This window comes from Ambystoma mexicanum, chromosome 3p (assembly GCF_040938575.1).
Source record: "Ambystoma mexicanum isolate Mex_15411 chromosome 3p, UKY_AmexF1_1, whole genome shotgun sequence".
Classification (NCBI taxonomy): Eukaryota; Metazoa; Chordata; class Amphibia; order Caudata; family Ambystomatidae; genus Ambystoma; species Ambystoma mexicanum.
In genome coordinates, this window is record NC_090925.1 from 563,207,988 (window position 1) to 563,231,623 (window position 23,636).

Here is a 23,636-nt window from a genome sequence, read left to right on the forward strand (position 1 = left end):
ACAGAATTCTAATACTGCAAATTCCAAAGAGGGCCCAAAACAACACCATAAGGGTAAGCCACAAGGGAAACCAAGTCAGGCTAGTGTACCTTCTGGTCCCAGACCAGAAGGAGGTCAGAACAAGCCTCCATTCCAGAGAGCCTTTGGCTCTTGTTATGTTTGTAAGGCCACTGACCATGTGAAAGGAGATCCCAGATGTAAGGGCAAACCTCCAGGGATCCAGCTTGCCTCCTTAGCCTTCGCTCAAGAAGAGGAAGTCCCAATGGCAAGTGGAAACTTTCTACTGCTGGCTGATGAACCCAGGGGAGTCTCAGCCAGTGTTTATTTAGTCTCTCTGGGGTTGTGGGAACAACAGCATTTAGATGTGTATAATTCTATCCCAGATAATACTAAAGAGTATTATAAGGACAGTGTCCAGGTGAATGGTCAGGAGACTCCTACCATTAGGGACATTGGGGCCAGCATAACTGTGGTGGATGAATCATTTTCCAAGGCAGAGGATGTTGCTAAGGCACCCAAATGCCTCACCAAGTTAGCTGGAGGGCCTGTGCAGATGTGTCCCCAGTTACCAGTTCTCATCCAGTGCAATGATATTACTGTAAAGATACCTGTCAGGGTACAATGCGAGGTGCCAGGAAGGGTTCTGTTGGGTAATGACCTGCAAGCTCTTGGAGTTGTGTCACATACCCCCAGACCTCCTAGTAAAAGGTTACATGAGCTCACTAAACCTGCAAGAGAGAAAACCCTGCGAGGGTCATCTCAGGATATGATGACAGAGATCACTCCTCTCCCCTTGGAGCAACTTACTGCAGTGACTACCAGATCAGGAGCCAAGGGGCAACCCAGGACTCCAAGGAAAAAGCCAGCATCAAGCACTCCAGTGCTTCCAACAAGGACTTCCCCTAGGTTGTCCAAAGTAACACCAGTAACTTCCCCTCCAGCTGAGGCTGAGAGGGTGGTTGAACCCTGTGTGGTTGAACTAGACTCTGAAGAAGAGCTAGTAGAAGGCCAAGACCTTAGTGGAGATTTAGATCCAGCTGACCATCCCGAGCTGCAGTCTTTACTGGCAGAAGGTGGACCCAACAGATCAGCTTTCCGTAAGGGACAAAGAGAATGTCCAACTCTGGAAGGTCTCCGCCACCAGGCAGCTTCTCAGGCTGATGGGCAAGAGCCTGTGAAGTACAGGTTACACTGGGAAGATGGCCTCTTCTACAGTGAACCAACAGAGTCTGAACCTGGAGACAACAAGTGGCTTGTTGTACCAAAGGAAAACAGACGACAGTTCTTACAACTAGCAAATGATATACCTTTGGCTGGTCACTTCAGTTTCAAGAAGACCAAGGAAAGGCTCTCTCTCTACTTTTATTGGCCAAAGATGGGGGCTGAAGTAGATAAGTATTGTAAGAGCTGCCATACCTGCCAGACTTCTGGTAAGGTGGGTTCCAAGAATATCACACCTTTAGTGCCTCTCCCAGTTGTGGGAGTCCCATTTGAGAGGGTAGGGATTGACATTGTTGGTCCCCTTGATCCCCCAACCTCCTCAGGCAACAGGTTTATCCTGGTTGTAGTAGACCATGCTACTAGGTACCCTGAGGCAATTCCTATGAGGACTGTTACAGCCCCGGCTGTAGCTAAGGCCCTCCTTGGTATTTTTACCAGGGTTGGGTTTCCTAAGGAAGTAATCTCCGACAGAGGATCAAATTGTATGTCCAACTACATGAAGGCCATGTGGAAAACCTGTGGAGTTACTTACAAGTTCTCAACTGCATACCACCCACAGACAAATGGGTTGGTGGAAAGGTCCAACAGAACCATGAAGAACATGATAGGTGCTTTAGAAGAACCCCTGAAAAGAAAGTGGAGCCTTCTACTGCCATGCCTTCTCTTTGCCTATAGAGAAGTCCCTCAGGAGGGAGTGGGTTATTCTCCCTTTGAACTTCTTTCTGGCCATCCGGTCAGAGGTCCATTGGCCCTGATCAAGGAGGGGTTGGAGAGTGCTCCTTCCCCCAAGCCAGTCCGAGTAACTGACTATGTGATAGGTCTCCGAAGGAGAATGTCACACATGATGGCAGAAGCAAGTGACAACTTGAAAGCTGGACAAGCTCTGGTCAAACATTGGCATGATCAGAAGGCTAACATGGTTGAGTTCACTCAAGACCAGCTAGTTCTAGTTATGCTTCCAACAAGGCAGAGGGCCTTGCAAGACACATGGATGGGACCCTTCAAGGTTGTGGGAAGACTTGGAGAGGTCAACTATCTGGTGGATCTGGGCAAACCCAGGGAAGCTCCCAGAGTCTTTCACACCAACCGCCTCAAAGCCTATGTCTCTAGACCTGAAGTAGGAGCCTTGCTTCTAGCTTCATCAGAAGAGGAGGAGGAGAGTGAAGCTCTACCTGACCTCCTTAGAGGCTTACCTTTGGACGAAAAGGTTGAAGGAATCAATTTCTCTTCAGATCTGACACCTGAGCAACAAGAGGAGTGCAAATCTATGTTAAATCAGTTTGCCTCCCTGTTCTCACTTTCACCAGGCTTGACCCCTTGGGGCCAGCATGATATTCTCACTGGTGACTGTCTGCCAGTCAAAAGCAGAGGGTACAGAATGTCAGAACATGTCAGAACCCACATCAAAGGTGCGGTCAAGAAGATGCTTGATCTCGGGGTAATAGAGCCCTCTACTAGTCCATGCTCTAGCCCAGTTGTGTTAGTACCAAAGGCAGGATCCAAAGAGTTGAGATTCTGTGTGGACTCTAGAGCTCTTAATGCAGTCACTAAGACTGATGCCCACCCTTTGCCAAGGACAGATGAGTTGGTGGATAGACTTGGCTCAGCCAAGTACCTCAGCACATTTGACCTTACGCCATGCTATTGGCAAATAGCCCTGACAGACCATGCGAAGGAGAAAACTGCATTTTCTACCCCAGTTGGCTTATACCAATTCAAGGTTATGCCTTTCGCACTGAAAAATGCACCTGCTACATTTCAAAGGATGGTAAACCAAGTTCTAGCTGGGATGGAGGACTTCTGCATGGCATACTTGGATGACATTGCAGTTTTCAGCCACTCCTGGGAGGAACATGTGAACCACCTAGGACATGTTTTGCAGGCTCTTGAGCAGGCCGATCTGACCATAAAGCCAAGTAAATGCCAAATTGGACAGAGTAAAGTGGTCTACTTTGGGCATGAGGTAGGAGGTGGAGAAATAAGGCCTCTGCTCAGCAAGACTGAAGCTGTGCAAAATTGGACAACACCTACTGCTCAAACCCAGGTGAGAGCCTTCCTAGGCCTCACTGGGTATTACAGGAATTTCATAGAGAACTATGGGACCATAGCTTCTACACTGAATGTAATCTCCTCTCCAAAATTCCCTAAAAAGGTAAAATGGAATGAGGAGTGCAATCAGGCATTTGAAAACCTGAAGAAAGCTCTGTGCCAAGCACCAGTACTGAGAGCTCCTGACTACCACCAAACTTTCATTGTACAGACTGATGCTTCCAATGTAGGTATCGGTGCAGTCCTTAGCCAACTGGATGAGAAGGGTACGGAGCACCCCATTTGCTTCATCAGCCGTAAGCTGAAGGATCCTGAGACAAGGTGGGCAACAATTGAAAGAGAATGTTTTGCCATTGTGTGGGCACTGAAGAAGTTTAGGCCATACTTGTATGGTTCTACTTTTGTCATTCAGACTGACCACCAACCCTTGAGATGGTTGATGCAAATGAAAGGGGAAAATCCAAAACTATTGAGATGGTCAATCTGCCTTCAAGGGTTTGATTTCACCATTGAGCACAGGTCAGGGTGTCACCATCAAAATGCTGATGGACTCTCTAGGATGTATGTCATCGACTAGAGGTATGAGGTTCATCCAGGAGTGGATTAAATCCTCCTGTCCCTTAGTCTGCGGTGGGGGGGTGAGTGTTAGGGAGAATTCTCTGTAAAGGCTAATTTCCCAAACCTAGTGAGTCCCCCAGCAGCTTTGCTGTATTTTTGGGGTTTATTTTTTTCTCCTGCCAAGAGTGAGACTCTTTAACCCTCACTCTTGGACATGATTTGAGTGTGTTTCTTTGACTATACGTGTTCTATGGGCTATGGGGTCTTTTACTCCATAAGCCTTCATGTGTTTTTGTGATGTATGTTACACAGCACCCTCAGTGCAGTAACACAGGGGACAGGGGCGTCATAGTGACCCCCAAACATAGACTCCATACCCTGGGACTGACTACTGTCTCCCAGGGCATGTAAAGTCACCATTGACTTTACTAGTCGCAAATTCTGAACAGAACCAGTACAAACGATCATATTGTGGACGTACTGGTCGGGGCAATTCGCTTGCCCCGGGGTCTGTTGTTCGAGGGGGCACATCTCCGTCCCCCCTGATCGAGTTTTGGCTGGTGACAGTGGAAACTACTTTTTATATTCAACCGCGAATATATCCCTATGGGATTTTCCCATTGTTCGAGGCTACCACTTTTTAATATAGCCTCGAACATACCGCCGGTTTATTAAATTATTATAAAATCGCCGGTTGGTATATTTTGCTGAAACTCGGTTCCAAAATGGCGTTTGTGTTCGCTTCTGTGACCCCAACCCAATTCGAGCCCTTTGTTCCACCTTTTTGGTGGGCTTCTCCACAGAAGCCCTCCAAGTGGTGCCACTCTGTCTGGGGTACTTAGAAGGGGTGGAGGGGGATTTAGGCACCCTGCACTGCATTGCCTTGGCAACCCAAGTCGCACTCTTCTCTGCGTGGCCCAGTGGTGAGCCGCCCGGCTCACCACTTAGCATGTTTGAGTGACAGCTAGGACTGATGAATGGGGGTTTGCTGCATAAAAGCAGGGTCTTCAGAAGTCGCCACAGGACCTAACAATTTGAAGAGGGAGAAGCTGAGCCGACCTGCAAAGACGACACCACCGGTGGAGCCCTGCTGAACCGTCTCACCACTTCCCAACGACAGAGGAGATCTCCAATCCGGAGAGTCTTCTTCCTTTGAACTGGTGGGGTTAACCAGTTTGCCCTCTTTTCGCCTTCCTGGATCGTCTCTTGGTCGAATCGCCCATGCCAAGCACCCCGGCGGCCGGATACCACGTTTTCCCAGAACCACGAAACAAAGGGTGGTACCAGAAAACTCTGCGGCGGGTTTCTTCCCTGGCAGTGCAATGACCTTCATCTTTCCTCCACGTCGAGATCTTCTCTTCCTCTTGGACGATGCCGCAACTTGCACCCGCTGCCAGGAACAACTTCCCCCGCTGGAGGATCCTTTCCACATAAGGTACCGTGTTCCGCCTGGCTTCCCTTGCAACCGACTGTACGGGGTAGATTTAGCCCCCGGCTTTCAAACCTGGGTTAGCCTGGGACACTCTGGCTAAACTTTTCTGAGCCTAACTAAAACCTTCCTGTACTCCCTGCAAGACTTTCTAAGCCTGTTGTCATTGTGTGATCTTGGGTGCATTTGTGCCCTGCTCTCTCCAAGAGTGGGCCCGGCCTATGGACTTTGGCTCACAAGTAACTTTTGACTTGCCTGCCTTGCTTAAGAGTTCCTAAGTATTAGTCTGTGTATTTTCCTACATTCTGCCTTTTTCCCTCCCTTTTTCGTGAACTTATTGGAGTGCCATCTATAGTTAAGCGCTCATCTCTGTCTGGAAATAAGTGGTGTTAACTAAGACTTGTCTGATAAGGAATAAGGGATGTATATAGATCTTTTTGCTCTCTGCCTTGCTAATAGTGTTCCTGAATCTTAGAGTGGTGTACCTTTTCATATTCTGTCTTTTTCCCTCCCTTTCTCACAAACTTATTAGAGTGCAATCTAGTTAAGCGCTCACCTCTGTATGAAAATAAGTGGTGTTTTACTGTGATTCATCTAATAGGGAAAAAGGGGTGTATATATTATAATAGAAACTGTGTTTAGAATATTTTACAATAAGAGTGCTGGAGTGTTTCAACAAGTGTGTCTTTAAATAAATAATTATATACCTTGATACCAAAGCTCTGGTCAGTGTTTGCTTGTGCTATTGTGTCTGAGTGCCTATTGTGTATACTTTACATACTGCCTAACTCTTCTTGAGGGAAGTCTGACTGCTCAGCCACAGCTACCAGGTAAATCTGGGTGGTGCAGGCTGCTACCAAGTGGGTTTACTGCCAACACCTGTAGTCCTAAATCTTTTGCAGTTCCATGGATACAAGGTGTTCCTTGGTTACGGCTGGCCCGCCTCCAATACCATGGTTTTGGCTGGCCCCACCTCCATTTACATGGTTTTGGCTGGCACTGCCTCCAATACCATCGTTTTGGCTGGCTACGCCTCCACTTACATGGTTGTGACTGGCCCCGCATCCAATGCCATGGTTTTGGCTTGCTCCGTCTCCAGTTACATGGTTTTGGTGGGCCCCGTATCCAATACCATGGTGTTGGCTGGCCCCGCCTCCAAACCCATGGTTATGGCTGGCCCTGCCTCCAATGCCATGATTTTGGCTGGCTCTGCCTCCAGTTACATGGTTTTGGTGGGCCCTGCCACCATTTCCATGGATACAGCTGGCCCTGCCTCAAGTTGACAGTCTCCAGGTACAGCAGTCCCATAGAAGTCGCAGCCAAAGGGCCTAACCACATCTGCACCAGCGACGGAAGAAAATGGAACCTAGAAAGGGTGGCCATGTACCGCCGCAAAGAACCTTGTGTACAGCCACCTTGGGTAACCGGAGGAGACCAAGACCCTCCAGAGCCACCTGAAAGTCCCTGCCAGCCAGAAAGGGATGAGACACCATTTCATTGTCAGTGTTTAAGCCGAGGACTGTAGAGTTCAGTTTACAGATTGTTCTCACCTCTGCTTGTCTCAGTTTCTTTTCCTTATTGCCTCCTCTTTTACCTAAAGTGACTTTCTGGAGGCCTATGAAGTTTATGTCCGCCTTATTGTCCATCTGATGTTTCTCTTGCCAATGGCATGCCAGTGGTAATCTTGGGTCTTGACTGCCGATTTTAGCTAAGTGTTCTTTGACCCAAATCCTTAATTCCCTGATCGTGCTACCAATATAAACCAAGTAACATACACATATAATTCCATAAACTACATGTTTTGACCTACAGTTGATAGATTGTAAAATTTTTAGAGTTCTGTTGTTAGTGCCAGTAAATATGTCCATTTTATCATGCGCATATTTGCACATTGTGCATGACCCACACTTCTTAAATCCATTTGTTGTTGCTTTTAACCAGGTCGATAGTTCCTCGCCAGGTAGGTCTGGTAAGTTAGAGGGACTTAGTTTATTCTTCAGAGTCTGTGCTTTTCTATAGATGATCCTAGGTTCATCGTCCACATTCATTGCTATGTTCTCATCAAGCTTGAGGAGATACCATTGCTTGGCTAGGATTCTGTATAGAGTTCTGTGATCACTGCTGAATTTGGTGATAAAACCAATCTTGGGTTGTTCTGTCACTTTTTTCCTGGATGTTAATGTTTGTTCTTGAGTAGTAGCTAAGCTTTTGTCCAGAGCTCTTTTGACACATTGTTCTGTATAGCCCCTTGCCAGGAATCTAGATGTTAGAAGTGTATATTCATTCTCAAAGTTGTCCATTGTCTGACAATTTCGCCTGGCTCTTAGAAATTCCTCTGAGGGTATGTTGAGAATGGTGGGTCTGTAGTAGCAACTTCCGGCATGTAAAGTCGAGTTTACTTCCGTGGGCTTCCTACTCATTACAAATATGCCAGTCTGTAAGCTTACCAGCACTGTTGTTTCTGCAACGGCATATTAGAGCTCTGTGGGCAGTTGCCGTACCACCTGGCAGGTCAGACCTGCCGGGCAGAATGGCCCCCACCCGCAGAGTTTTCATGGAAGCACTGGCACCGTTATTAACAGTGCCGGTGCTTCCGTGGTCCCCATTCCCATAGACTCTAGGGAAATTGGGATTTACCATTTGCCGGGAAGTTGGGCACCAGTAAATCATTACGGGTCCGATGGCAACCTGCCGGTAGCACGGGCACGGTTACCGCCAAACCCGTAATGAGGCCCTCTGACTTCATAAAGAATTGATTTCCGTTAAGGACCAAACCATAACGGAAATAATTTCTTTGTGAAGGCAGAGTGACTTCAAAAATAAACAATTTCTTTTTGAAGTCATAGGGCTCACCCCACCCCATGACATGGAAGCCTCGAGCCTAGCGTCTTCCATGCCATGGGGAGGGCAGAGCCGTCGGACTTCAAAAATAAATTTTCTTTTTGTAGTCACTCTGCCTTCATAAAGAAATTATTTCTGTTATGAATGAAGACTGAATTAAAAAAAAAAAAAATTATTTTGGAAAAAAAAAATACCTTTTATTCTCCAGGTGGGCCCCCTCCTAGGACATGTGCTGGTGGGACCCCCGCACCTTGGGGGCTGCGGGGGCCCCTGTTACGCCATGGCTCAGCAAATGGTGCAGATCTTCCTGCTGCAGGCCTTCGTTATGGCCTGTTTTTGCTTTTTTTTCATATTCGGACCAATCTGGGCTTGGGAGGCGGGCTCAAAGGGAAGCAGGAAGCGGGCAGACATGGGCAGAGGAACCACGCGCCGAATGCGCTCCAGGTGCTTTTAAGCACAATTTAGGCATTTTTAGGTGGAAATTATGCAGGTGAGGGTCAGGAGACTCTTACTTCGGGCAGGGTGGCTCAGCAAAATAAAGAAACTATCATCCAAGGCCAGTACACCTAATACTTCATCTGCAAGTTCAGAAGGAGAATCTGATAATGATAAGGAACTCCAAGATGATGATCAAAGAGAGACGGAAACCCGACAGGAGGGGGCAGGTTTTCTAAACCAAATTAGATGGTATAAAAAAGGCACCAGGAACATAAATGTAAAAAAAGCCCATTTTCAACTATCACAAGCAACCAACCAAAACCCACTTATACAAGGAGGAGAGGAAGTAGCGGGGGTTGTCGACGATAGAAACCCAGATGCACTGGAGGACTATCAATGCCTAACAAGAGCGAGTGCCCGCAAAGCAGCCAACAAGAAGAAACAAACAACCTTGTGATTAACATATCAAAAAGAGTCCTAACTAAGGATGAATTCTCACTGCTTAATAAAGGTATATCCTTTGCACCATCCATTTGCTTTGATCCTATCGACATTCAGATTGACTTATTCAAATTAGTTCGAAAGTTAAAACTAAAAATGTTCTTTACCACACAAATAGAACACAGGGAGAAGGTACATGAGACCAAACAGAAGAGCCAACTGACCAGTGACGATATTGGGCCTCATTACAAGTTTGAGGTAGCCATGCCCTTAACAAGGGCATGGCTACCCCCAAACCCGGGTCCGGGTTCCCTGAATGGGGAAATACCAGGCCATTCCGACCTTGGAGGGCCTGGTATTTCCCCATTCAGGGAACCCAGACTCGGTCCATCCCCATTCCCATTTGAGCCCCCATAGAGCTCAATGGGAATGGGGAGCATGCTAACAACAGGCCTGTTAATGACGGGCCCATTGTTAGCATGCTGGGCCACTCGCGGGACCCGCTAAGGGTGTCTGGTAAAAGCAGGCGTCCTGAGCGGGTCCCGCGAGCGGACCTCAAAATGGGGCGGTAAGGGGTTAATGGCTCCAGCACCTTTACCAGAGCTGTTAACCCCTTACCGCCCTCCTCGTAATGAGGCCCATTGAAAATATCCACTTGTTAACAAGTTTACAGGACAGAGAGACAACAGAGATGCATACCACCTTGAATTAACTACACATAAGACCAATATGCCCTATAGAAGAAGAACTCGGACCCAAGTCCAGGTTTACACCGCAATTCTCACTTAAAAATGTAATTGAAGTATTCTTCCGAGCAACATCAAGGGACATACATGTACTATGCAACAGAAATAAGACAATGAAGAATAATAAGCTGAGGAACAATCTAAACCCTAAGGAACTAATCACATTGAAAAATCTCAGAAAAGACAAAAATATTGTTATAAAAGAAGCTGATAAAGGCGGAAATTTTATTATGGATAGACTGGATTATCTGAAGATGGCCTAAAACCATTTGTCAACACCTCAATGTTATGAGCAAATACTATCAAACCCAATTCAGGAAGCTTTATTGGAAATCGAGGAAAGGATCGCGAGTTGGAACCGTAAGGGACTGATCACCGATGAGGAAAAGACAGCATTACTAATTAAACACCGAACAATACCAACAATATATTTTCTCCTGAAGGTTCAAAAGCCTTCACTGACATCCCGGAAGGGCGCCCTATCATAAGCGGCATAGGATGGGCCACTGAAAAGATGTCAGAATATCTAGACAACTTCTTAAGACCTTGTGTACCAAGTTTGAAAGCATATATTAAAGATACTACTCATACCATCATAATTATTGAGAAAGTGGTTTGGAAATGTACATAATGGCTTGCTACATGGGACGTTCGGGCATTAAACACCATCATCAAACATGATGCAGCTCTACGAACCATAGATTATACATTTAAGGACGACTCAGCTTCCAATTACCATTTTGTTGAAATTATTAAAGAAATGCTAACCGTGACACTAGAACAAAACCTATTTCTTTTTGACAACAACTTTTTTCGCCAGAAATGTGGCATTGCAATGGGCACAAAATATGCACCGGCATTGGCTAACTTATTTATGGGACTGTACGAGGAGGAACATGTTTATAAAGACGAAGCATATGCAAGAGACAGTGGGCCTCATTACAACCCTGGCGTTGGACCATGGTGCTATTAGCTATTAGCACCATGGTCCATGCCGGATTCCCCCATGGTGGATGGCGGATTTACCGCCCCATTCCAAGGTTGGCGGGGCGGTAAATCCCCATTCACCATGGCCCCTTCCCCATTCCCATTTTTGGCCCATAGGGCTCAATGGGAATGGGGAAGGCGCTAATTACGGCACTGTAAATTACGGTGGCGTAATTAGCACCAAGGTCCCTTAGCGGGTTGGACTTTAACGCCTGCAAAAAGCAGGCGTTAAAGTGTGAATCGGGCGTTAAGGATTTAACGGCGCTGCAGCCTTTTACGGAGCCGTTAACCCCTTAACGCCAGGGTTGTAATGAGGCCCAGTGTACTGTGGGCAAGATACATTGATGATGTTCTTATAATTTGGCACAACACACCGGAGGAACTGGAACAATTCAGATTACGGATGAACAACAATGAACAAGGCATAGAATTTACTGGACTAGCTAGGAAATCATCAATACATTTTTTGGACTTAACCATATACATACAAAATGGGAAACTAATGACCAAAACCTATAGGAAAGAAACTGAAGTGAATTCCACATTGCACGCAGCCAGCTGTCACAATAGACCGGTGAAGTGGAATGTTCCAATGGGAGAATTTATAAAGGCCAGATGTAACTGTCAGGAAAACGAGACATTTGCAGCAGAATGTGATCTCTTGGAGAAAAGATGTAAGCAAAGAGGTTACTCACAATCATGCATAAGTGCTGCAAAAGGGAAAGCAGTAGGTGAACGTCATTACTACATACTGTACCGACAATGCCGACTTGGGGAAGATCCTTAGAAAAAGCTGGCACCTCCTTAAACTAGACCCACATCTCAATAAATACATTGATAAGCAACCAAAAATCATCTACAAGAAAGCTAAAACATTAAATTTAAAAATTCACCTTACTCCTTCATTGCTTTCAGAAAATCTGCAAGAGAAAACAAGGACATGGCTTCATCAACAAACTGTGGGATTCAGGAAATGTGGGACATGCACGCTTTGTCAATATGCACACACGAGTACGAAGATCTTCCAAGATGACAGAGGTACAAGAATAAAGATCAGTGAAAATATTAATTGTAGATCGAAATATGTTGTATATTTCATCATCTGTATCTGCTAGCATCTGTATATTGGAAGTACAATACGTGAGGTCAGGATCAGAATAAGAGAACATCTTTCAACAATAGGAAGTCAAGATGGGACATTACCATTAGCAATGAATTGGCAAGAGGAGTACCAGAAGCAAAACAAGCAAAATCTGCGATTTATAGGCCTGCAGAAACCAACATTGGGAAGAAGAGCAGGAAACGTGGAACGTTTACTGCGGCAAGCAAAAAACAAAACTTATCTGCAAGTTTTGAAGTATTGAATATGGTTTGAACAAATATAACGAGATGGTTCATTTCTTGTAAACAATACAATATATGTATACAAGGGGCAACTAAGTATATTGCATGTTTGTGAATCAACTTGGACTAGTAATGGAACCGTTACATATGAGATGCGAACAAATGTGTGCATGTATGTCACGACTTCTATAGCGCCCTCTCCAACCCACTCACATATAAGCACCCCTGCACTCTCTCATTGGGCTCATAGGGCTTCACGAGGCATTCCAAAATGGAGAACTAAGAACTAAGAAACAATCCAGTTGGTCCAGGGCATGGCATACTTGGCATCGGTTGCTTATACCAACAGAGCTAAACACCAACATGGAGGAACATTATTCCAGAGGAACAAATGGGAGCAGTGTAGTCGCTGGGTGTGGCTGACTATATAAGCCACACCCATACAGAACTCCATGCTTAGCGTTATTTTGCCCCGAGGCAACAGCACGCTCACTGCAGCTCCGGAGCAGCACCAGTAGTACCTAGACTTCCTGCTGCTCTCTAATCTCCCGAGCCTCTCTCCTGGAGGCTCCTGATTCCCTCCAAGCTCATTACCTACCTGTTTCCAGCCTCGGCATCATCCACAGCTTCTCCAGGCGCTTCAGTGCGCACACGGGCCGTCGGCTCGCCCTCCGCTCCTCCAGGCGCTTCAGTGCGCACACGGGCCATCGGCTCGCCCTCAACTCCTCCAGGCGCTTCAGTGTGCACACGGCCGTCGGCTCGCCCTCAGCTCCTCCTGCCGCTCCAGTGCGCACACGGGCCGCCGACTCCTGCTCCTGCTGCGTTCCAGCTCCACCGCTGGCACACACGACTCGGCAACTTCCAGCCTTCAGGTTGGCGCGCTCGAGGAGCCCTCCTCTGCCGGCACTCCAGATCCTACAGAAAAATAAACAAAAACAAGCGTAAGTCAAAGCACAGACTTTTAAAGGCATATGCAGTATTTTAGTCAAAACTACAGATCAGGCTGCAGTTGAGAGAAGATCATATTTAACGGAAAGGAAAGCACTTACAGAGAAGGAAAACCACAAAGACAGTTTTGAGAGAAGATCATACATACCGGAAAGAAAAGTACTTACAGAGAAGGAAAACTACAAAGACAGTTATAAGGTGTGTACTAAAACCAAAGACTACAACCCATAAGGCCAAGCAAGTCACATCCAACCAGGGGTGAAAGCAAGGGATTGGACTTTTGTAAAGCAATCCAACGCCTCAGTATCATCAGTGAAGTAACTGCTGGACTATTGTGCCCCTTCTAAGAAAGAGAGAGCAGGACGGAGAGCTCACCAACTATTCACTTAAGGTGAGCAAACACACGGCGAGAGGTTACCGAAGGGTGGGTTAGAGGGGCAGTTCACATATCCCAAAATACTCACAGTTGCCCTCTGTTCTTGATTCCTGATTCAGACGCAGTCATTCAGAAAGAGGCGGCCGAAGAACAGACCCAGCACAGAGGATCCAGATACCCCCGCAGAGCTAAGGTGAGCATGACAGAATGCTAAACCAGCTTTGAAAACTCTGCCCAAGTATCATGGAGACCTCCGATACTGATCAGTTAGCACAGTTATTAGGAGAGCAGCGAGCCGAGGTTCATGCCGCTCGCAGAGAGAAATTGTTGTGAATAGAGACCGAACTGAGGAATTAGCACGGCAAGTGCTACAGCATCAACCAGGGCAGTCCCCATTACCTGGTAGTCAGCCTTCTGTCACACCCCCGGTAGCCCCGGTGCAGGTGGTCCTTCCAGGTGCGGTTCCATTGGCTCCCCCCGAGCGTTTTTCCGGAGACCCTAAAATATTTGCCGTTTTCATGAAACAATGTTGTCTGCATTTCCTGTGCAGACCGGGGGCTTTTCCCAATGAGCAGTCCCGAGTAGTGTTCGTTTTGTCCTACTTGGGGGGAATGCAGCAGATTTGTCCATTCCTCTGGTGAATCTGGGCGACCCATTGTTTCAAAACTTTGCAGGTTTTCAGCGAGAGTTGGAAAAACTGTTTGCCCGTCACACCAGGGGCCAAACCTTAGACAATGAACTCCTGTCGTTGCAGCAAGGGAACCAGGACTTGTTAACATACATTGCCACATTCAACAGACTGGTGGCAGAGACCAACTGGCCAGAGAAAAAAAGAACCACTCTCTTTCATCGAGGTCTACGAGGAGAGTTAAAATATGTTTTGGCCCAAGTGGTGAATCCACCCGACGATTGTGCAGAGTTTATCAACCTTGTGGTATGACTTGATCACAGACTACAGGATCAGAAGACCGACCAAGCACGCTCTGAGAGTACAGCAATGTTTGTACGCACGAGAGAAGCACAGTCTCGCCAGCCAGAGAACCAACCTGAGCCCGTGCAGATTGGCGGCATATGGAGTCCACTCACTAAAGCTGAACGGGAAAGGAGGCAACAACAGCAGTTGTGTTTGTATTATGGTAAAGCTGGGCATTTCCTGCGTGATTGCCCGCTGAAGCCACCGGGAAAAGGTTTAGGAGCATTGGATAGAGAAGATCCCAAGCCCGATTTGGAAAACTCCAACGCTCGGAAAACGTAGAGGTCCGTTTGTCGAGCAGGAAGAAGGATTCACCTCTCACTTCATCGTCTCAGTGATCCTGATCAGTCGGCAACAGCCCTCTTGGATGCATGCCCTTGAGGCGTACATAGATAGTGGGGCAATAAGCAATTACATTGATCAGGGCCTGGCGAGGCAAATAGGTCTCCTCTCACACTCAAAAGCAAGGTCGGAGAATGTTATGGCAGTCAATGGCACACAGTTGTCCTCTGGACCAGTGACCCACTGCACTGAAACTGTAATGCTCCTTTGCCAGAATGGCCACAGAGAAGACATCGCCTTCAACTTGATAAGTGCTCCCTAGTTTCGACTGATCCTGGGAATCCCATGGTTGGAGGCTCATAACCCGTTAATTGATTGGCGTACAAGAGAATTTGCCTTCTCCAAGGACTGCACCCGTTCCTGTTATAAGAACGCCAATACTCAGGAACCACAGACTCAAGCCACCCCAAGGAGGGATTCGGTACTCGGCCTATTAGGTGTTCTACCCTAGGCATATGCAGATTTCCAGGACGTATTTCAAAAGGAACAGGCTAACATAATGCCACCACATCGGGCGTATGACTGCCAGATAGACCTCATCCCCGGTGGCCATACCCCATGCAGCTGCATTTACGCGCTAACTGATCAAGAGAACACCCATCTAAAGGCATACCTGGAGCAGTACCTGGCAAGCGGGTTTATCCGACCCTCAAAATCCCCGGCAGCCTCTCCTCTCTTCTTCGTTCCGAAGAAAGAGCGGAACCTTAGGGCCTGCATCGATTATCGGTTACTGAACCAGATAACGATTAAGAACCTACCCTCTGCCACTCATTCCGGAGCTGCTAGACCAGATGAAAGACGCATGGATTTTTACCAAGTTAGATCTACGAGGGGCATACCACCTGGTGTGAATCAAAAGAAGAGATGAGTGTAAAACAGCATTCCGAACAAAATACAGACTTTATGAGTACCATGTGATGCCCTTCGGGTTAGGCAATGCCCCGGCTGTCTTTCAGAACTTTATAAATGATGTGTTAAGGGATCTACTCGATGTCTGTGCCATCGTTTACATCGACGATATTCTGGTGTATTCCACTACCGAACAGGAACACATCAACCATGTGCGAGCTGTCCTAGACAGACTCCGGCATCATCGACTATACGCTAAACTGGAAAAATGTTCCTTTCATGTGTCAGAAGTAGAGTTCTTGGGATTCATTCTGTCACCTCAGGGAATTAGAATGGACAACAGGAAGGTGGACGCAATCGTGAACTAGCCGTCTCCCACCTCCATCAAAGTAATCCAGAGTTTCCTAGGCTTTGCAAATTTCTATCGCCGCTTCATACATGTCTTCTCCCAGGTTGTTCACCCGATTACGTCCTTGCTACGGAAAAACAAACGATTCCACTGGCCTGAAGAGGCAGAAATCGCCTTCCAGGCCCTGAACTCTAGATTCACTTCAGCTCCAATATTACGCCACCCAAAACCTGACCTTCCTTACATAGTGGAATCCGATGCCTCCAGCACAGCCATGGGAGCGGTTCTCTCACAAAGGGACCCTGACACTGGCCAATTACATCCGGTCGCATTCTGGTCGAAGACCTTTCCTCCAGCTGAAAAGAACTACGCAATTACCGATAAGGAGGTTCTTGCCATCAAGCCTGCCTTCAAAGAATGGAGATATTATCTATTAGGGGCCCAATACACGGTCACAGTCATCACAGACCATCGTAATCGTCAGTACCTAAAGACAGCAAAAGCACAATCGTCACGTCAGCTTCGATGGGCATTATTCTTTGCAGAGTATGATTACGTCATTACGTATCGCCCGGGGGTATGCAACGGCAAAGCCGACACTTTGTCGCGACTAGGAAGCGAAAGCAAGGTCTATGAGAAAACCAAACCTATTGCCATAATACCTGAAAGCAGACTCTTAAGTGTCGTAACCATTGCTTCATTACATGAACTGAAGTCCGATGTACTACATCATATGAGCAAAGAAGAACTCCAGACATGGGACACTAAGAGCAGTCAACACACCTTAATCAAAGGCTTACCATATTTCCAGGGCCGATTATATCTTCCGACTGAAAACCAACAGGAAAAAGTAATCACCTCCTATCACGATACGCTAGTCGAAGGACATCCTGGGGTGGCAAAGGCTCTGGCCAAAGTTCAAAGAAATTACTGGTGGCCCACCTGGCGAAAAGACAGCACCCAATTTGTTCTCTCATGCGGCACATGTGCGCAAAACAAATCCCAAAAACAGAAAGCAGAAGGTCTCCTACGACCCCTGGCTGTTCCGCCGAAGTCATGGCACACACTATCCCTCGATTTTATTACAGATCTACCTCCCTGTAATGGGTACAATACGATACTGGTTGTTGTGGACCTGTTCTTGAAGATGGCCCATTTCATTCCTCTGAAAGGTTTACCAACGGTGCTCGCCTTAGCGAAGGTCTTCTTAGAGCAGATAGTCAGACTGCATGGCTTCCCTTCAATCTTAGTGTCCGACCGAGGCAGTCAATCATCTCCAAATTCTGGTGAAAAAGCTGTGAACTAGCTCAAGTGGATGTACGCCTGTCTACCAGTCACCATCCTCAAACCGATGGCCAAACAGAGCGAACCAACCCAACGCTAGAGCAATACCTCAGATGTCTACTTCACCAGTCGGAAAAAACCTGGAAAGACGTTCTCTGGATCGCAGAATACGCTTACAATAACTCGCAGCATTCCACTATGGGACAAAGCCCATTCCACGTTTTATGTGGACGACATCCATGAACTTCCACTTTTGACCCTCCAGAGGAGGTGGAAATGCCAGCAGTAAAGACCTTGCACGCGACCATCAGACAAGCATTTAAGGAAGCCACAGAACACTTGACAAAAGCAGAAGGAGAGACATAAAAAATTTGCAGACAGGCATCGGAAAGTATCCCCGACCTATCAAGTCGGAGACACTGTATGGTTAGCCTCAAAGTACATCCAAATTAAGGGGCCTCGAACATTTCACCCAAGAAATATAGGCCCATACACCATAGAATCAATCATCAATCCGGTGGCAGTAAAGCTAACCTTACCGAAAAGAATGCAAATCCACCCGGTATTCCATGTTTCACTCCTGAAACCAGTTCTCCCTGGTACCCGCGTACAAGCACCTCCGCTGCCTACAATCATAGATGGAGAATTAGAAAGCGAGGTCAAGGACATACTAGACTCGAAACTTGTGAAGTCCAAGCTGTATTATCTAATAGAATGGAAAGGGTATGGCCCGCAAGACGCATCCTGGGAACCCAGTGAATACGTCCACGCTCCTCGACTAGTTAAAAAATTCCATCATGTACATCCAACTAAACCTGGACCCGGGGGTTCTGTTTTAGGGGGGGTTTTGGGGGGGAGTACTGTCATGACTTCTATAGCACCCGCCTCTCCAACCCACTCACACTCACATATAAGCACTACTAATGGAGGATGGGATGGTAATGTGCTCTGCACCATTAAAGTAATGATAGTTATTACAAGAAAAAAAAAATGTATTTGTAGATTTAATCTGGTCATGTTCATGACCAAATTAAATCTACAAATACATTTGTTTTTCTTGTAATAACTATCATTACTTTAATGGTGCAGAGCGCATTACCATCCCATTCTCCATTAGCATATTTTATTAATACCAACCAGGGTGGATTGGTTGGCGGGATTAGAGTGATTGCTGCTTGCACACTTCCTATTTATATAACCTGACTATAGTTAGACTATTCAACTATAATTTTACCAGTGATTACTAGCGCACGGATATCCAGTTTCGAATCCACTAGCCAATCCTCACAAATAAGCACCCCTGCACTCTCTCATTGGGCTCATAGGGATTCACGAGGCATTCCAAAATGCAGAACTAAGAAACAATCTAGTTAGTCCAGGGCATGGCATACTTGGCATCAGCTGCTTATACCAACAGAGCTGAACACCAACATGGAGGAACATTATTCCAGAGGAACAAATGGGAGCAGTCTAGTCACTGGGTGTGGCTGACTATATTAGGCAAACCCAGACAGAACTCCATACTTAGCGTTACTTTGCCCCGAGGCAACAGAACGCTTACTGCAGCTCCGGAGTGGCACCAGTAGTACCTGGACTTCCCGCTGCTCTCTAATCTTCCGTTCGGGCTCCTGATTCCCTCCGAGCCCATTACCTACCTGTTTCGTGCCTCTGCATCATACACAGCTTCTCCAGGCGCCTCAGTGCGCACACGGGCCGTCGGCTTGCCCTCAGCTCCTCCAGGCACTTCAGTGTGCACACGGACCGTCGGTTCGCCCTCGGCTCCTCCAGGCGCTCCAGGGCGCACACGGGCCGCCGTCTCCTTCTCCCGCGGCGTTCCAGCTCCACCCCGGCACACGCGACTTGGCAACTTCCAGCCTTCAGGTTGGCGCGCTCGAGGAACCATCCTCTGCCGGCACTCCGGACCCTACAGAAAAATAAACAAAAACACACGTAAGGCAAAGCACAGAGTTTTAAAGGCATATGCAGTATTTTAGTCAAAACTACAGATCAGGCTGCAGTTGAGAGAAGATCATATTTAACGGAAAGGAAAGCACTTACAGAGAAGGAAAACTACAAAGACAGTTATAAGATGTGTACTAAAACCAAAGACTACAACCCATAAGGCCAAGCAAGTCACATCCAACCAGGGGTGAAAGCAAGGGATTGGACTTTTGTAAATCAATCCAACGCCTCAGTGCCATCAGTGAAGTAACTGCTGGACTACTGCGCCCCTGCTAAGAAAGAGAGAGCAGGACGGAGAGCCCACCAACTATTCACTTAATTAATTTTTTTAATCAAAATTTTGTTTTTGATGCATACGCATCTTTACAAAATTATAGCATTGTTCATAAAAGTTACATCTGATAACATCTTTACATCTTTGTAAAATTTAGTACATTCAGTTCATTCCCAAAATTACATAAACAACAATATCATAATTCTTTATCAATTCACAGAATTAAAACAGAATTTAAAAAGGACCAAAAACAGAACGGCAAATTACAGATATCGTATATAAAATCATGTAATACTTTTTTTTTTTTTTTTTGAATTTTTAAAAGACATAATGTAGGGCAAAGAAAGTGAACATATAAAAGAAAACTTAGTGATCACCACAGATAAATATATACATACATATATAGATACACACATATATGCATGGATATAGTCTTGACCTAAACACCAAAAGTTGTGACTCAATGGCGAGCAGTCTCTAAGCTCGATGATAGTGCCTCCTCAATGATTTTCAATAAGCGTACTGTCGCTAGGATGATAGCATTTGAAGAACCCCACATACAACGTGACCAAACTAATTCTCTTGCTAAACTCGAGTCTGTCAAGTTGAAAGATTTAATCGTTTTCACTCTTTCGGTTTCAAAGAATGGACATACTAGAAAAAGATGTTTTAAAGTTTCGATTGCTTCCAATTTATTGCAGAATCTGCAGCTGATACTGTAAGTATTATTAGCATTCCTCTCCCAATGTTTCGTTCTTGATTTCGTGTGTAATAGATCTAGACGGAATCGCATATAGAGGGTTCTAGTTTCAGCACAAGGGCAGAGTATCAAGTATGGTAACTTTGGTGATTGCTTGTGACGGAATTTTGCATATTCGGTGAACGATTTGTAAACCGCAATTTGCGAACAGATAACCGCCCAGTCATTCTCGAACAGTCGTTTATGTGCTTTAAGTAATTTAGATGGAAAAGCTTCAGCAGAAATGTTTATGCTCGCTAAAATAGAAAGCATACGCTTGTAGAAAGTTCTAATCTATATGGGATAAGCTTCCTGCAACATGATTTTAAAGTCCTCATAGATAGAATTTTCAATCGGAGTGCACATTTTTGCAAAGTTCTTTAAAGTGCGCCAGTCATGACGCACTGCCAAAGAATTCAGCCCTAATTCATGTAGTAATATTGAATTAGGAAGATAATTCGGAAGACCTAATGTGGCCTTCCACAGTTTTGCTTGAAGTTTATTTAGAAAGACTATTCACTTAAGGTGAGCATACACACGGCGGGAGGTTACAGAAGGGTGGGTTAGAGGGGCAGTTCACAGATCCCAAAATACTCACAGTTGCCCTATGTTCTTGATTCCTGATTCAGACGCAGTCATTAAGAAAGAGGCGGCCCAAGAACAGACCCAGCACAGAGGATCCTGATACTCCCACAGAGCTAAGGTGAGCGTGACAATGTATCACAAATCATCTGAATCAGTAGCAAAAATTATGTATGTGGTGCTATTATAAGTGTCCAAACCAGCCAGGGCATGAATAACTGTAAAACTGCTAAACTATTACCTGTACATAGCATGCCTGTAATATCAAGTTAGACCAGTTATGGAACAATCACATATGAGATGCAAACATGTTGGTGCATGCATCTCAAATCTTTTAAATTAGTAGCAAAAACGATATATGCAGCATTATTGTAATTGTGTAAACCAGTTAAGGCAAAATTTCACTTGTAAAACTATTTGTGCAAGGAATCACTTGATGTTGGAATGCTTAGAGGTACATTGTTAAAAAAGGAGAGTATAGAATCAGCTTACACTAATATTATCACATCCTCAAAGGAAGCATAAAATAGCGACTCCATACATTTTTAAATGCGAAGAACAAGTCTTAATGCATCTATTATCACTACGATGGAATTGCCATCAAGAGATATAATACAGTAGAGACGAAGGCTAGTAACAGCATAGAAATGTGCGCTAATGGAGGAAAGGACGGTAACATGTACAATGTATAAAATAAAGCAACACGTGTACTTTAAGAGGAGAATGCCGACAAATATACCACTGTACACTCAAGACTTGCTAATAATGGCATTACATTTATTTGATATATATAATGAACTGTGGAATACCAATATTAGAAGTAAGCGCTTCGAAATGACACTTATAAATATACATAAATGCACCTTTCCAAAATGGCGAGCTGCTAATCCACATGTAGGAAGTAGATAATAGAGAAAGGACTATATGCGTTACCACGGTAACACAAGAGTATACACTGAAGCCTTGCCTCGTGCTCGCAGTTAGTGAAGAAGCGAGGCCGACGCGTGTGACTCCATTAGAGCTATGGATTGAGGTGAGATTAACACATTTTGAGAGTCCCTTGCGCTCGGTAGCGCGCTGTACTAAACCAATTAAGATATGCTCTAATATATGCAGAATAGGACATAACGAAATGTATACGGTTAAAACGAGACAGCCGATTCACTGATGAAAAACAACTGAATTGTATTCTATATATATGCAATGTACAAAAAACAAAACCATGAGTTTTTCGAAAGCAATAATCGCTTGAGTCATATTCTAGATTTACAGCTACCGATTCAAAACTGAATGAGAGGGGAATAATTACACGATAACGAAACCTATGGGAGGTGCACAATACGAATGTGAGATTGGTGTATATATGTATATAAAGCAAACACATCGCAAACTCGTGATTAATATATTGCAGAAGGGATTTAACCCAAAACCTGTGCAGTACCCTAAATGAAACTATCTTGGACAAGACAAGATCATGGCTAAGAAATGAACATAACACAATCTGGTAAGGAATCCTGAAGGATAATACAGGGAGGTCCACCAATATGTAAAGAAATGTAAACGAGGTGTTATTTTTCTAACATAAGCGCACATGGTATCTAGATCTAAATGACTACATAGAACCAGGAGGTATTAACCAATGCACAATACTGAACATAGGACCATAAGTATATATATCTAAGGGGCACTATGAATAAGTTACCAATTGTTTGAGTATCTTAACACCAATATTACAGTAATCTTTGTTTTAAATTTAAATGTCCTAACTCATATCCACATTTTCTCATTTTGAATTTTCCTAAACATTTTTTTTCTTTTTTCTTTATAAACCATCTGATCCAACCCTTTCCCCGCCCTTATTTCTCTGTCTTTAAAATATGTGTCTATTTCATAACTGATGAACATATATCATCAAATATCGTACATGTTGAAATGAAAAACATTTTTAAAGACATGGGGATAAAGTAATATATGCCCTTTTGTTTTGAAAAAGGCTGAATCTAAAGCCGAAACATGTGTCAATATTTTAGGGCAACCATATGAGTATATAATTTGCAAATACAAGTTTGTTTGAAAACCTAACATTTTGTGGCGCATTTTCATTGTGTGAAACAAGTACCCAGCATACAAAAACACATTTGTTAAAAGAAAAGGATAAGAAAAGTGGGTACTTCACTTGTAAGAAACAGGAATGTTATTTATTTTAAAAATGTTCTAATCTTGAGTCTTCTCAAATCCTTTGAGAAGTATGAAATTAGTTCAAGACATGTGGTGAAGGGTTTTTTGCAACAAAGTATTTAAAGGAATCATCACAAAAGCTTTTCATTGATAGAGAATCGTTCATTTTAGTGTTGAACAAATTAATTAATATCACCAAACCATTCAATAAAAAAGTTCAAACAGTTTGTGTATTTACACAACACAACTTGTGTGATGTGTTTGATGGAGAGTGGCGACACTTCTCTTTAGCAAAGAGAGTTACATTCAACAATGTAATGCAACTCTTGCTTTTTCCAAGAGTGGAGATGGCTATGAAGTAAAAAATAACGTGATTCCTGCTATAGAAGAAATCCAAAAGGAAATAACTAGTGAAGAAGAAATATTAAGAGTGCGTGTAATGCAAGGTAAAAGAACAAACTGTGGAGTGGGCTTGTAATTCTTTCTGGAATATTGACAAGTAGAGTCCTAAATGTTATCTTGAAAATATTACACAAAGATGATAATGTACAGAGACAAATTAAGAGGCTTCAGAGAACAGATGACTGAAGTTTGTGAGCAAAATGTAGACTTCTGGGTCACTCTCTAGCTTGCCTTGACAAATGCAGATGTCTGTTTCATCACATTCACATGCTGCTGCACACCATAATAAAATCTCCTTGTTAAACTGTCCCAGTGCAAAACACC